Source organism: Daktulosphaira vitifoliae, unplaced genomic scaffold, assembly GCF_025091365.1.
Source record: "Daktulosphaira vitifoliae isolate Bord-2020 unplaced genomic scaffold, ASM2509136v1 Scaffold_51, whole genome shotgun sequence".
Taxonomy (NCBI): Eukaryota; Metazoa; Arthropoda; class Insecta; order Hemiptera; family Phylloxeridae; genus Daktulosphaira; species Daktulosphaira vitifoliae.
In genome coordinates this window covers 38,867-53,930 of record NW_026099620.1, presented here as the reverse complement: position 1 = coordinate 53,930, position 15,064 = coordinate 38,867, and the positions used below count along the sequence as shown (strand labels likewise).

The window sequence follows — 15,064 nt, the reverse complement described above, 5'->3', positions numbered from 1 at the left end:
CCGACCACGCCCACCCACCATAGGGTTGGTAGGTGAAGGGGTGAGGCGGGGGGGGCCTAGAATTCCCAATATTACCCTACTTCTGTCATTTAAAACTTTATAGTTCTTATATTAGTCTCATACTATTTTAGACATCCTTCATATAGTAATTAATTTTTGTTATTATACAGAAGTTTCAGGATGGTTGGACAGTGATGGTATGTTCATTATTTTAACAAAGTTAAAAAATATAATTTAAAATTTCTAAAAATGAGCAAGACATGAATAACGTTTTCATAATTTTTTTTTTTGATATCGTAAAACNCGTTTTCATAATTTTTTTTTTTGATATCGTAAAACATAAAAAACATTTCATATCAATTTAAATATATTATTGTTCTATATAATATTATTGATTACGTTAAACAATACTTATTAAAAAAAATATATTCTTTTTAATAATTATATTTTATAACGTTATGTAAAAAATAAGAGTGTTTGCCTTTTTAATTATCACAATAATAAGTTATGTTTTGAATAACTTTTAAATGTTAAACGTTAAAATGTAATAACTTAAAAAATTTTATAAGGTTTAAATGTGACCAAACTTTAAACATTAATTATATAATGTTTAAATGTTGTTGCCGCCTGGGCTGTTCTAAAAAAATCCAAAATAAAAATGAGGAATAGAACTCCGCCGTACGGCTTAACATAGGGGCAATTAATAATCAACAAAAAAAGTTTTTAATCAATTTAAAATTGACAAAAGAAAAATATTTTTTGTTAACACAAAATAAGCTTACCCAGCCCAACTACTATCATAACATGAAACTACAAAGTGAAAAATAAATATAGTTTAAAAGCGTGTTTTTTTAGTTTTTTTAAACTATAATTATTTTGAATAAAACGACCAAACAACACAGGCCGNTGAATAAAACGACCAAACAATACAGGCCCCTGATAAGGCGTCCTAACAGCTGATGGCACAAAAGCACTACCAGCTGACCACACCCAACCAGTGCAGCTCTCACGCTTGATGCGAACAAATGTTTAATACAAATGTAAGTAAAAATGGAGTGCTATTGAAGGGATATTTCTTCAACTTAATTTTTATTAGTGCTGTATTATCATGTCATATTATACGTATAATTAATAAAGCTTTTGATTATTAAATTTGTGATATTAAATAGATTATGGTCATTCACAAGGTAAGTTATTTCTTTATAATATATATTTCTTTTATTTTTTATTTAATTTTATGGTATTCTAAAATGATTTAACTACAAAATATGTATTTAAATGAATTTAAACACTGTTAACTGTTAATTTGATCTGAAAAAAAAATGGGAAATTATAATTATGTAATATGCATAATTAAATTAAGTAAATAAAAAAATAAGTACAACGCAATACTAAATAATTCATACAAAATGATTTTCCATCATTATCCACTTTATTAATTGAAAAATAAAAATAAAATCAATAATTTTTTTATTGGTTTCTCGTTTTTCTCAATTTATATAAATCATGTTCTTATCATATTTATTGTTTATCCCTTATATATTTTAGCGTAAACAGGTCGTTGTTGGCTGTGTGACATTCGCTAGATTTTGTACCGTGGCGTATGGTACGCGGTATTAGTCCAGTCGAACTACACATAGTGTGCGATGTCTGATAAATGTGTCACAGGTCGCGGGACTCCGTTTAACACGAAGCGATATTGGACACAGTACCGCGTCGCTTATTATTATATTATTAATAAATTTTGTAATTTATTATTTCAGATGAAAAATCTAGTAAGTAAATATGTAATTTATATTGTTAGATATTAATTCAAGTTAATTTTAGTTTTATGCGTAGCTAAGAAGCTATTGGTTTTACTCTACTTGGTTTCTTTTTTTTGTGTATGTATACGCTCATGTTTCTTCTGTTGTTCTCAATGATACGTCAAAAGGTTAACAAACGTATTTAGTTAAAGCTATCACCGCCATAATTTTTAAAAATTCCCGGTATTAAAGAGAAATGACTCAAAAAAGTACAATAGTTAATATTAATGTTATTATGTTTCCGTTTCTATTAAAATAAATTTATGATAACTGGACAAATTATTGCAAAATTTTTAGTTTATAGTTCACACGTTTGCCTTGCTAACGACATGCTTTCTTAGAAAATGTAATCATTAACCAAGTTTCTGCGAGGTTTTAAAAATTATAGACATTTTTTTCTTTACAATTTTTTATATTTTTCTAAAATACCTACCTTCTTTAAACTTGAATCAAATTATAGGTAATACAACACACTTTAGGATAAAAAAAAAAAGAAAAACTATACGAAATTTCGATTTTTGTAAGTTTTTTATGCATTACATTTACAATACTACAATTTTTAGTAAACATGGTTGCATTTGAAGAGTTTTGTATAGTAGCAGAACCACTATACCATTTAGAGCTAAATCAAATATAAGGTTTTTTATGAAATATACGATTAAAATAACATTTCAAAGTTCTATCTTCTATAAATATTCGATCTTTCAAGATGATAATCATGTGAATTTTGGTATATATGATAAATTGCATTATTTAAATAATGCTAAGATAAAAATGAGATTTTCGGTGGTAATTATTTAATACAAGTACCTTAAATTCAGCATAGTTTTTTTGAAAATCCTATCATTTATCAAAATACTGAGAGGGGGGAATTCATCATATCATATTCTCTTATTATTAATTTTAAAGTGAAAACTTAAAATTTCAACTGTCCTTTATAAAACAAATATAACTTTATTATGAGGTTTGAGAGGTATTTTTCAAAGTTATGGACACTAATAGCTTTTATTAGACACATTTTGTGCTTTTTGACACATATTTGAGCAAAATCGGTTTAGTAATTATAATTTAGTAAAATTATCAATGATTGTAGATATACTGGATATACACACCATTGATTTGAATAAATCAGAAACTTGTTTGTATTAATTTTCATATGTAAAGTTGTTTCCCAAAGTGTATAAGTGTGTTGTGTGATACAGTTGAAATTTATATTTATTTTTATATATTTAGTAGGATGTGTGGTTTTGTTGTTCATGACATATTCGTGATTTGATATGGTATCCAGTATTTCGTTTATTTGATGATTTTGTAAATAATTTAGTACTAATAAAATCTTGAGTAATAACGTTGTTTGTATTAGTGGAAATTTTTTGTTATCGTTTATAAAAACAAAAAGAAATGTTTGTATGATTCGAGTTTCGTAGATATTAATATCGAGATGTAGGATAATTTCCCAAAGATAATCATAAAAATGTATTATTTAAAACTGGAAAATCGTGATATCATTTTTAAATTTGTTATTACAAAAAAATTGAAGTACATAATAAGACTAGAAATTGCAGCTAAAGTTGTAGCAATGTTACTAGCAGATGTTTGCTGGGTATTTAGCTGTTGTCAGACATCACTCGTAATAAACAAAAAGTAAAAATACCGGTGATTGTAGAGTATTTTAGAAGTGGTTCGTATACGGTCATCGACAATAATAGAATTAAAGTGAAAAGATTTCGGGGTGTGTGTGCCTAAAGGAGTACGACTGATTTATGTAAATACAAGATAAAGAAGTAATGAAAGGTTACTACTTAGCTCTATCACAAAAATATCATAATCACAAATTTGTAAAAATGTTTTTTTCTGTAATTATTTTAGTCAGTTCACTTCCGACTCTACTTTAATTGTATATTGCTTAAAATACTTCGGTGGAGGTATTATTATAGATTTATTATACATATAAATATTTTAACTTGTCTATAATTATTTTGGTTAGACAAATATTTGGTTGCGATGATTATTGTAGTTGATGTCATTATTAGCGATATTTACACATGTACGTCCGTGTACGCACTTAAAACTAACGCGACTTTCATTACTATATTAAGTCACGTGTAACTATTTCTCCAGTCAACTATATATTAAATCTACCCAAGGTTAAAATCGAATTTAATATCGTCTTGAGATTTTTTGTATATATTGTAACTGGTTGGTCGATAAGTGGAGTGACACTTTGGAGAACGCTTATGGTAATTAAAACTTTGAAAGATTAACTTTCTATATTTTGTCAATTAGATTTATATAATATCTATGAAAATCTGTCCCGTTGCAAGGTATTTTAAAATAAAATAAAATACAAAACTCAGAATTTAAACACAAACATAGCATATTTTTGAATACGGTGACTGTTTTCATCATGAAGACAAGTCCGGAGGTCAAATTTTTTTTTTCAAAATAAATTATATTATTTAAGCTTTATTTAAGGTATACATAAAAGTGTCAGTATATTTTCGACTAGATACAATTAATAATCTTTTGACGTATTGTTCATCATAATCGGTCTAGTGGAGCTGAGATTGAGCGTTAACAGACACAAATAAAGAAAAAATATCCATAACAGTAAAATTAATACCTTTTCAGCTTCGTATCGAAGCTAAAATACCATGAAGAATTTTTTAATATAATTATTATTTTAATAGAAATCGAGGGGCTAATAATAAACGAATCACTTAAACAACATACAATAACATTTTATAATTTTCCAGTAAAATGTACAATACTAAATTTAATTACTATAATACTTACTGTATAATATGACCATTTGAATTTTATGCTTTAAAAATAAAATCCAAATACAAGGGTTATTGTAAAACATTTCGTATCAAAAAAGATTACATTAAATTTTACTAAAACTTTTTAACAAACTTGAAATTTTTTTACATAGAACAGTAACATGTTACACATTAGATTAAAACTATGAGATTAAATAACATTACAAATAATCTAGCTACAATAACAGAATTTTTATCAAAAAATGAACTTATTTCATTTAAATTTCCTATTTTACTAATTAATATATGTTTGGCAATATAGATGATAAAAATACAAAACCAACCAATTGCAGACATCCAAGTTAAAATTGAAATAAAAATATACTCATTAATATTTGGATTTTATTTATTATATACATTTGAGCTACTGTTTTTACCTGATAAAACTTTTAAAATCACAATCACAATAAGCATCAACAGCGATTTTAACTAATAAATATTCTTCTGTTTATTCAAACAAAAGTAATTTTCGTGTTTTACAAACATATCGAAAGTTACATAAAATACATTTTTAATGTATAGTGAAATATAAAAAACTACACATTTTGAACGATCATGCAGGAAATTACAAATTTAGTATTAACGCAAATCTTGGATGTATCAACTCAATAGGAGATTTGATAATAAGTACGAATTAGGTTATATACACTAACTTGTATTCGGACAATTGATAAACTTGAATCGTAGAACTTTCATTTTATTTTCTATCAAAGTATTGTTTATCTTATAATTTGATAAGAAAATAAAAAATGCTTTATATTTTTTAAAACATCGTATTATTACAAGTAGCGTATTATAAACGCTACCATTATCTACCTGTGTTTATAGTCCCGCTTATTTTAAATATGTTTTGTATCTGAAAAAATCGAAATTTTAAAGTGATGTAAAACGAATAAATTTAAATAAAACATTCAAACATTATTAATTAAAAATATATTTTTCTACCCTTATAAGGCATATTGGATGAACCTAAAAATTATCTAACAATAATAAGTGTAAAATCATATGTAACAAAAACTCCAAAAATTTTTTTTTATTTTGAGAAATATTTACTGGCTAATTAAAAAAAAAAATACTCTATATAAGTATTTTTATACATCTGTCAATTTTTCTCGTACGTATAGTAAAGCCACCATACACAATGCTCTTCGACCTTCACAATATATTTTAACGTATATGTTGCTCTATCGTCCTTTAATTCTTACACACCTTATTCCATTACCTTTTTAGTTCTCACCGTCTTATCATTTTTTTCATCTATACATCGACTACATCATCGCTCTTCGCATTCAGCTTTGCTACTAAGCTTTGATCGACCCTTTTTCAAAGTCTTGTCCATTCATATATCCATAGCCTCGATCGGCTCAACTCCAATCTATCTACAGAGCCAATTCGATGAGTACTATTGAAAGTTTTCTTGTAGTTTGTCTAATTTAAATAGTTAATTGTATTTTTTGCGCTATTGTGACATTTAGTGATAAGTGTACCCCCATCCACATTACGTGTACTATAGCAACTGTAATGTTTTGTATTAGTACCAAAAAATCATAATATTTCTAAAACAGCCAATAATGATGTTGTAATATTTCGCTTTCTATTAAAATAACTTTATGAAAATAGGACGGAATGTGGAAAATTTTTAATTTATTCTTTTAACATATTCTTGCTAATGACATGTTTTTTGAAAAATCTAACCACTAAACCAAGGTTTTTCAGTGACTTAAAAATCATCAACATTTTTTTTTTTTGTTTTGTAACTTAGAAAATGTAATTTTTTGGAATATTTATCTTTTTACGAGAATTGAAAGGAATTTTTCAAGTTATGCCACTAACTTTTATTAGATAAATTTTGTGATCTTTTGACATATTGTAGGGAAATATTGGTCTAGTAAGAGCAGAGTAATCGTGTATACGGACACAAAAAAAAAAAAAACACGCCAGAGTAAATGCAAAAGCTTCTCAACTACGCATCAAAATAATATCCTATTAACCAATAATTAATTATGTTACTATTGACGATTGCAGCAAAGTTATAGTAAATTTACGTAATTATGATTTATAACTTTGCTCATATTTTCAGATACTGTGCGATCTAGTGAGTTATTATGTTTATTATTATAATGTTTACTTTGCTCCGTTTAGCTGAGACTCTTCTCCAGATCCGAGACCTACGAGACTCATACAGTTTCGACACTATATGCTCATCGTGCCGTCCTTACGGGTAGGCTACTGATTCTGTTAGAATTACCCAGTGTTGTATGTTTCACGGCATGACATTACACACAAATACAACTTGCAGTAGGACGTTAAAGATATACAAATAAAAAAAAAAATACAGGCTTCCAGAGAAATCGCACTGTATCATCATAGAACAATCTCCGGTGTCCCAAACCGGAGTCCCCTAAATTCGTTCTCGTACTCTATTATATACTTAAAACTAGGTGAAGGTATTCTGGTATATTTACATTTATTTAAAAATACTTAAACGTAGAGGAAGTTAATTTGTTAATGTATATTTTTTAAATAACATTCTGTAAGAATTCGCTATTTGATATCTATATTCTACACCAATTATTAACATAAATATTGACCACATCAATTTCATTATGATATGTATATTTGTGAAAGAATTATAACGATTTTTAAATATTAGAAAAAATAGTTGTTAAAAAAAAAAAACCCAGCACAGGGGGGTCGCGGCACAGTGGTGACGTGGCATAGTTGGATCAAGTATAATGATATCTGACAGTGATTAAAATCACTATAAAAAAAAAACGCTTCGATGCAAATCTTTAGATAGTGTTTAATTTTAAAAAATTGGTGTATTATTCTAAAAGCTACATGATCTGCTATTTCCTTATTAAAAACCTGATTAAGTTAAAGTATGTCGAATAAAAAAGGGATATAACTATTATTTCTCATAAAAAAATTGTGTTGATCCATACGCTTTTCAATAAGTTATAGCATTATAAAGTAAAAAATGTAAATTATAAAATCGAAAATTTTCACACAAAAATATCATTCGGTAGCCGTTTTCACCATGAAGACAAGTCCAGAGGTCAAATTTTTTTTTTTCAAATTAAAGTACATTACATTAGCTTTAATTTAAGATATATATAAAAGTGTCAGACCTTCCGGAACATTTTCAAAAGTTAAGTTGAAAAAGTTAATTTTTTGTGAAAAAGTTGTCATTTTAAATCCCCCCCTGTGGGCAGGTTAAGTGTCAGATTTACAAAAAAAATATACCAAATGATAAGTAAAGACATCAAGCATCTATATAAAAAAAAATTATATTGATATGTTCATTTTTGAAAAAGTTAGAGCATTATTAAGTTAAAAATATAAAAAAAAATTATTTTACAAAAATCGTAATTTTTTATTAACTTTGATGTCAACTTTCACCACGAAGACAAGTCCAGAGGTCAAATTTTTTTTTTTCAAATTAAAGTATATTACATTAGCTTTAATTTAAGATATATATAAAAGTGTCAGACCTTCCGGAACATTTTCAAAAGTTAAGTTGAAAAAGTTCTACTTTCTATATGCATTTTTTATATTTGAAGCCCCCCCATATATAGGGAAATAGTCTGATTTAAAAAAAAAGTATATCCAATGAAAGATGTATATAAATACTACTTCTCATGAAAAAATTGTATTGATCCATACATTTTTTAAAAAGTTATAGCACTTTAAAGTAAAAAATGTAAATTATAAAATCGAAAATTTTCACACAAAAATAGCATTCGGTAGCCGTTTTCACCATGAAGACAAGTCCAGAGGTCAAATTTTTTTTTTTCAAATTAAAGTACATTACATTAGCTTTAATTTAAGATATATATAAAAGTGTCAGACCTTCCGGAACATTTTCAAAAGTTAAGTTGAAAAAGTTGTCATTTTAAATCCCCCCCTATGGGCAGATAAAGGGTAAAATTTACAAAAAAAATATACCAAATGATAGATAAAGACATCAAACATCTATGTAAAAAAAAATTATATTGATATGTTCATTTTTGAAAAAGTTACGGCAGTTTTAAGTAAAAAAAATTGAAAAAATTTCGAAAATTAGCGATTTTTAAATTTGTAATTTTTTTGGAGGTTTCCCCCATTTACGGGGAACGAGGGAAATTTTTTCAATTTTTAAGGGTAATGTCTTCGACTAGATACGATTTGTGATCTTTTGACGTATCGTTGAAAGAAATCCGTTCGGTGAGAGCTGAGAAAAAGTGGTAACAGACACACACAAAAAAAAAAAAACACATCATAGTAAAACCAATACCTTCTCAGCTTCGAATCGAAGCTAAAATGATTAAATATCTTATTTAGAATAATAAAAATTTCTTAAATTAAGGATTAGAATAATGAAGATCATCATAGAACTCTAACAATGTTTAACATCACTATTATAAATAATATATTTTAAAAACCTTTTCTTAAAAAATAGTTTTGTATAGCAATTAATATAAATTTTCTGAACTTTGAGATGTTAAACAAAACATTTACGACCATTTGTATATAAAAGACAAAACAATGTCAATGATATTTTTCTAAATTAAGTTGGGTAGGGTGAATTGGGATAATTGTTAATACTTTTATTTAGATAAATATATAAAAATTTTTATTTCGAATTTAAATTCAACATAATATCAACATATATAAGAGCCATAACTTTATAATCTAAAATAAAACGAAATAAAATTCTAAGAGAAAATTTGAATTTAGAATTACCCTAATCGTTTTTTATTTAACCCTCTTTACCCTATATTATAAACTTTAATTTAAGATACATTTAATGTTGTCTAGTTTTCCTTATTTTAAAAAATTAAATTGAAAAAAAAAATTCAAGTGTTTGAAAGGGTTTGAAAACCCTTTCCTGTACTTAGGTTTATTATAAGGTTTTCATAAAAAGTATTCATTTAAGTAGCTGTGATCTTAAAATATAGCTCACTTAAAATTATACCGTTCTATTAATTACCCCCAGAAATCCATAAATACGGGTCCAATTATAAATATAATATACTTTTTAGCTTCGATGTGAAGCTGAGAAAGTATTAATTTTACTATGATGTGTTTTTTTTTTTTTTTTGTGTGTGTCTGTTACCACTTTTTCTCAGCTCTCACCGAACGGATTTCTTTCAATACGTCAAAATATCACAAATCGTATCTAGTCGAAAACATTACCCTCAAAAATTGAAAAAAATTCCCTCGTTCCCCGTAAATGGGGGAAACCTCCAAAAAAATTACAAATTTAAAAATCGCTAATTTTCGAAATTTTTTCAATTTTTTTTACTTAAAACTGCCATAACTATTTCCAAAATGAACAAATAATATAATTTTTTTTTTATAGATGTTTGATGTCTTTACCTATCATTTTGTATATTTTTTTATAAATTAAATCTTTTACCTGCCCACAGGTGGAGATTTAAAATGACAACTTTTTCACAAACAATTTACTTTTTCAACTTAACTTTTGAAAGTGTTCCGGAAAGTCTGAAACTACTATATATATCTTAAATTAAAGATAATGTAATATAATTTATTATGAAAAAAAAAAAATTTCGGACTTTATTTTATCTTCACGGTGAAAATAGCTACCAAATGCAATTTTTGTGTGAAAATTCTCGATTTTATATTTTACATTTTTAGAGATATAGCTATAGACCTAACGTATAACTATTATTTAAAAAAAGAATCAGCTAAAAATATTAACTGGATCAAAAGTTATTTAAGTTGTCAGTGAGTGGTGAGCCACCCTGTATTTCTTTCATTTGACATACTTTTTTTTTATCGGATCATTTCCCTTTATACAGGGGGGGGGACAAACCTTTTAAAATGCGTATAGAAAGTAGAACTTTTTCAACTTAACTTTTGAAAATGTTCCGGAAAGTCTGACACTTTTAAATATATCTTAAATTAAAGCTAATGTAATGTACTTTATTATGGAAAAAAAAAATTTGACCCCTGGACTTGTTTTCGTGGTGAAAATGGCTACTGAATGCTATTTTTGTGTGAAAATTCTCGATTTTATTTTTTACATTTTTAACTTTATAATGCTATAACTTATTGAAAAGCGTATGGATCAACACAATTTTTTTATGAGAAATAATAGTTATATCCTTTTTTTATTCGACATACTTTATCTTAATCAGGTTTTTAATAAGGAAATAGCAAATCATGTAGCTTTTGGAATAATCCACCAATTTTTTAAAATTAAACACTATCTAAAGATTTGCATCGAAGCGTTTTTTTTTTAATAGTGATTTTAATCACTGTCAGATATCATTATACTTGATCCAACTATGTCACGTCACCACAGTGCCGCGATCCCCCTGTACTGGCTTTTTATTATAGATTATAGTAACAATTAAATTTTTATTTTTTGATATGTTTCAGCTTGTTATGCATGTAAAAAAGTATTTCGCAAAAATAGTAAAAAAATAAATAGGACTAATTGTTGTAAGAACACTGTATGTGATAAATGTTTTCATGATAAATATTCTAAATATTACGCAAGAATTCAAAAACCGTGTCCATGTTATAAGGAGTGTAGTAGTAGTGGTAATTATATTTCAAATATGTTACTTAAGTCTGAGTGTTTAGGAGATTGTTTGATAAAACTAAGTTATAATAGAGTAAACAATTTGTCTTAATTTTTTTAAATAAATAATATAATATGTTATAATATATTAAATAGAGGTATTCATTTCTACAATTATTAAATTTAAATTAAATGTAAAAATTAAATATTATAATAATTTGGAGACAATGCTTTGAAATAATTTATTTCGATTATTATTTATAGTTTTAAATATATATTTTGTTGCTAACCTATCTTTCTGTTTTTGATTTCATTAAAAAATGTTTGGGAAAAAGTAGCAGAAAATAAAATTTCTATAATTAATATGATTAATCATTTATAATTTTCAGATGCCGTAAATTTTAACGAAAATTCTAAAAATATTGTTGACAACAACGTTAGCCAAGACACTATAAAATGTTTAAACAAAGAATGTACGATTTGCTTTACGAAATCAAAAAATTGAAAATACAATTATTACTCTATTTGTCCTCGTATGGTTTGCAAAGATTGCTCCAAAATAAACAAAAATAACAATAATATTAGCAAACATTTTTAAGATAATAATATGTTATAAAATTCATACAACTTTTTTCTGAAGATGTCTGGACATATTTTGTAATGACTTTGTATAATATCGTTATCTAAACATAATTTTGAAAATTAATTAAGCAAATTTTAATTAAAAAATATGTATTAACTTCTCAATTTTCTATCAATTAATATTTTAATTGTCTTATTAATAAGAGTAATTTGTATTCTCAGTTTTATTTTACTTCCTCATTATTTTAATTACTTTATTTAGATATTTAATTAGATAAATTACATTTATGTAATTCAAAAATTTTAAATTGTAATATTCATAATTTAATTTTGATTCAGACTGATATAATTAAAAATGAACTAAAATAATAATTATAATTTAAAAAAATCATAAGTAGGAATAAAACAAACAGTGATAGAATTTCTCTTAATATAATGCTGTATTTTTTAAAAATAAACATTCATAAAATACAAATGTTTACACAATTATTCAATTTTTAATACCCATATTCGTGTATTATTGTTAATATTATAAAAGTAGATTAAATGTACTTTTTATACTATTTTTACTATTAATAAATATTATTAATACACATAAGTATATATATATATATATATTGTATTCATATATGCACACACATGTGTATATCAGTTATCCTAGTAATTTATAAATACAATTTTCTAAGCTAAAAAGCGGGTTAAGTTATTTTTTGGTGGATTTTAGAAAAAAACCGGTAATTTATAAATTTTAATTTTAATAATATATATTGTTAGCTTCGATGCAAAGCTGAGAAGGTATTAATTTTAACATGATGTGTTTATTTATTAGTTTTTTAATTTATTTTTTTTTTTGTGTCGGTCACTACTTTCTCTTAGCTCTCACTGGACTGATTTATCTCAACGATACGTCAAAAAATCACAAATCGTATCTAGTTGAAGAAATAACCCTCAAAAATAACGATTTTTTAAATCGGTAAATTTCTATATTTTTTTCTAAAAATTGCCATAACTTTTTTAAAAATTTTGAAGTTTAAATTTTATTTATTTTTTTTGTTTATTTTTAAATACCATATAAGGGTTTTTCATAGTAATAATTCCACTAATAAATATAAAATTTACATAAATCTTACTTACAATAAATATAAATTTATACTTATTAAGATTATTTTGCCTCTTCAAAATTAAGAAAAATTTTTTTGTGTTTTTGAAAACTTGAAAATTTGTATAAAAAGTAGAACTTTTTCAACTAACTTTTTAAAATCTATGCCTTTATGTTAAAATAAAGCTTATATCATGTACTAGAAGTTCAAAAAAAAAAAATTGTACCTAATTTCTATGTGCAAATGGCAGTCGAAGTATAACAAAAATAGGAGATAATTTTAGTTTTGGAATAATCCATTAATTTCTTAAAATTAAACACTACCTACAAATTTGTATCAAAGCATTTCTTGAGATAATGATTTTAATCACTGTCAAATTTCATCTATACTTGTCTCAACTACGCTATCGTTTACATACTGTGCTACCGTTTTTTAAAATTCAACTGCAGTTGAGTAAATTTATTAACACTTTTTAATTTTAAAATCTGGATAGCTAAATTTGAAAGTATGTTAGTGTTATATTAATTTCCAGATTCATAGTAATTTTTTTTTGTCAGATTCTATTTTGGGGAGGGCATAATGATACTTTTACCACCATCGTATTTTGACCAAGGGGGCAACTGCCCCCTTCCCTGTCCACAGGTTCCGGCGTCACTGTTTCTTATTTTATTTTTGTTTATCTGGGCGTCATTGTGGTATTAGTATTAAGTGCCCATATTGATATATATATATATATATATATTTTTTTTTTAATAATAAATTAAATAAATTTTATAATATTTTCTAATTTGTGTTAATACAGTTAATTGATTATATGCTTTAAATTCATTTCATTCATTCTTACAGTCTACCCCCTAATTCTTTTTCCTCGATATAACCTAATTAAAGACAAAAACTAACGAATTTTAACTAACCCACGTGACTATCACCGGCCGCTGTTTTCATACATTGATCTATTGAGCGTGAATATTTATCCGTTTTAATCTTGGAATCAAAGGCATGTTTAAGTAAACTAAAAGAAAAGGCTCTCATTGGAGCACGTCGTTTACTGGATAGGTTCCTTAAATCTATTACTGATATTCATAAATTCGCCATAAAGATTAAGTCAAACGGTAGCCTGAAAAAACAGCTTGAAGTACGCGTCCTTCAAAACGTTCTCGATAAACAGTTTCGCGAACATTAAGACGCCATTGTAAGCGCGTTAGTAGAACTAGTTCCATGGAACTAGTTGGGAACAGAACTCAACTAGCATATGTCAATAATGTTGTTATCCTGAGAGAATCTCAAGACCAGATAATCTCAAATACATTAAAGTTAACCTTTTAGCAGGCGCGTGCCTATTTTTAACGTTCATAGTCGCGTGGGGGTCTATCAGACCCCATTTATAAAAAAGTATAAAATATGTATAAAAAAGTTCATTTTTTAAAATTCAAAGACATTATTTGTTACCATATCATATATAAATATGGATAACAATTCAAATATTAAAATTAAAAAATAAATTAATTACAAAATTATGTGCATTACTAAAAATTACATTACGAAAAAAAAAAATACTTAATTTTCAAAATTTCATTAAAAAATTTTGGATTGTACAAAAATTATTTTAACTGCAAAATCTAATTTTTAAAACAACAAACAAAAGCTTTTACTATTACAAAATGTATTTTAATTAATTTTTCTTGTATTTCTTTGAGCTCAACACGGCTAAATGTATTTACATTTATATAATCATTTTTCTGAATTGAATTTTTTTATTATTAATATTACAATACATTTAATTATTATGATACGAGTATATACAATTATTCGTTCGTAGTAGCTAATCAATTACTGATAATCAATGTGTCCACTAGGGTGGCCCTCAAAAATCGAATTATTATAGTAATATTGAATCTATTTTCATAAATAAATACCTTCGAAAAAAAAATGTATGACTTAAAATATCCATTAAAATTAAAATGGGTCATATTTACCCCCACGCGACTTGTAACGTTATAACTTTTTTTTGGACTTGTATTTTTTTCAAAATATCGTTTTATCGTAAATGCAATGTTATAATCGATATAATATTGTGCAATTGGAATTATGTAAATCTGCCCCTGAATGTGCAATTAAATTTTAAAAATAAATAATCTATTTAGATTTTCTACTACTCGATGATACGGAATAAATAAGAACAAAACATGTAATAAATACATCGCGTTTCAGTGTGGACAC

The 15,064-nt window shown here is 25.7% G+C and overlaps 1 long non-coding RNA gene across 2 annotated transcripts; it reads left to right on the top strand.

Annotated features, from left to right (window-relative positions):
- The first annotated feature begins 1,080 nt into the window (after nt 1-1,080).
- On the top strand, nt 1,081-12,105 carry LOC126908952 (uncharacterized). 2 transcript variants are annotated; one of them, XR_007704883.1, is made up of 4 exons: nt 1,081-1,187; nt 1,549-1,775; nt 11,018-11,182; nt 11,552-12,105. It is a non-coding gene; the product is annotated as an uncharacterized LOC126908952 (long non-coding RNA). The 2 variants fall into 2 exon arrangements; XR_007704884.1 differs by lacking the exons at nt 1,081-1,187; nt 1,549-1,775 and adding an exon at nt 6,757-6,848 and having other exon boundaries at nt 11,552-12,004.
- Nucleotides 12,106-15,064: the final 2,959 nt, after the last annotated feature.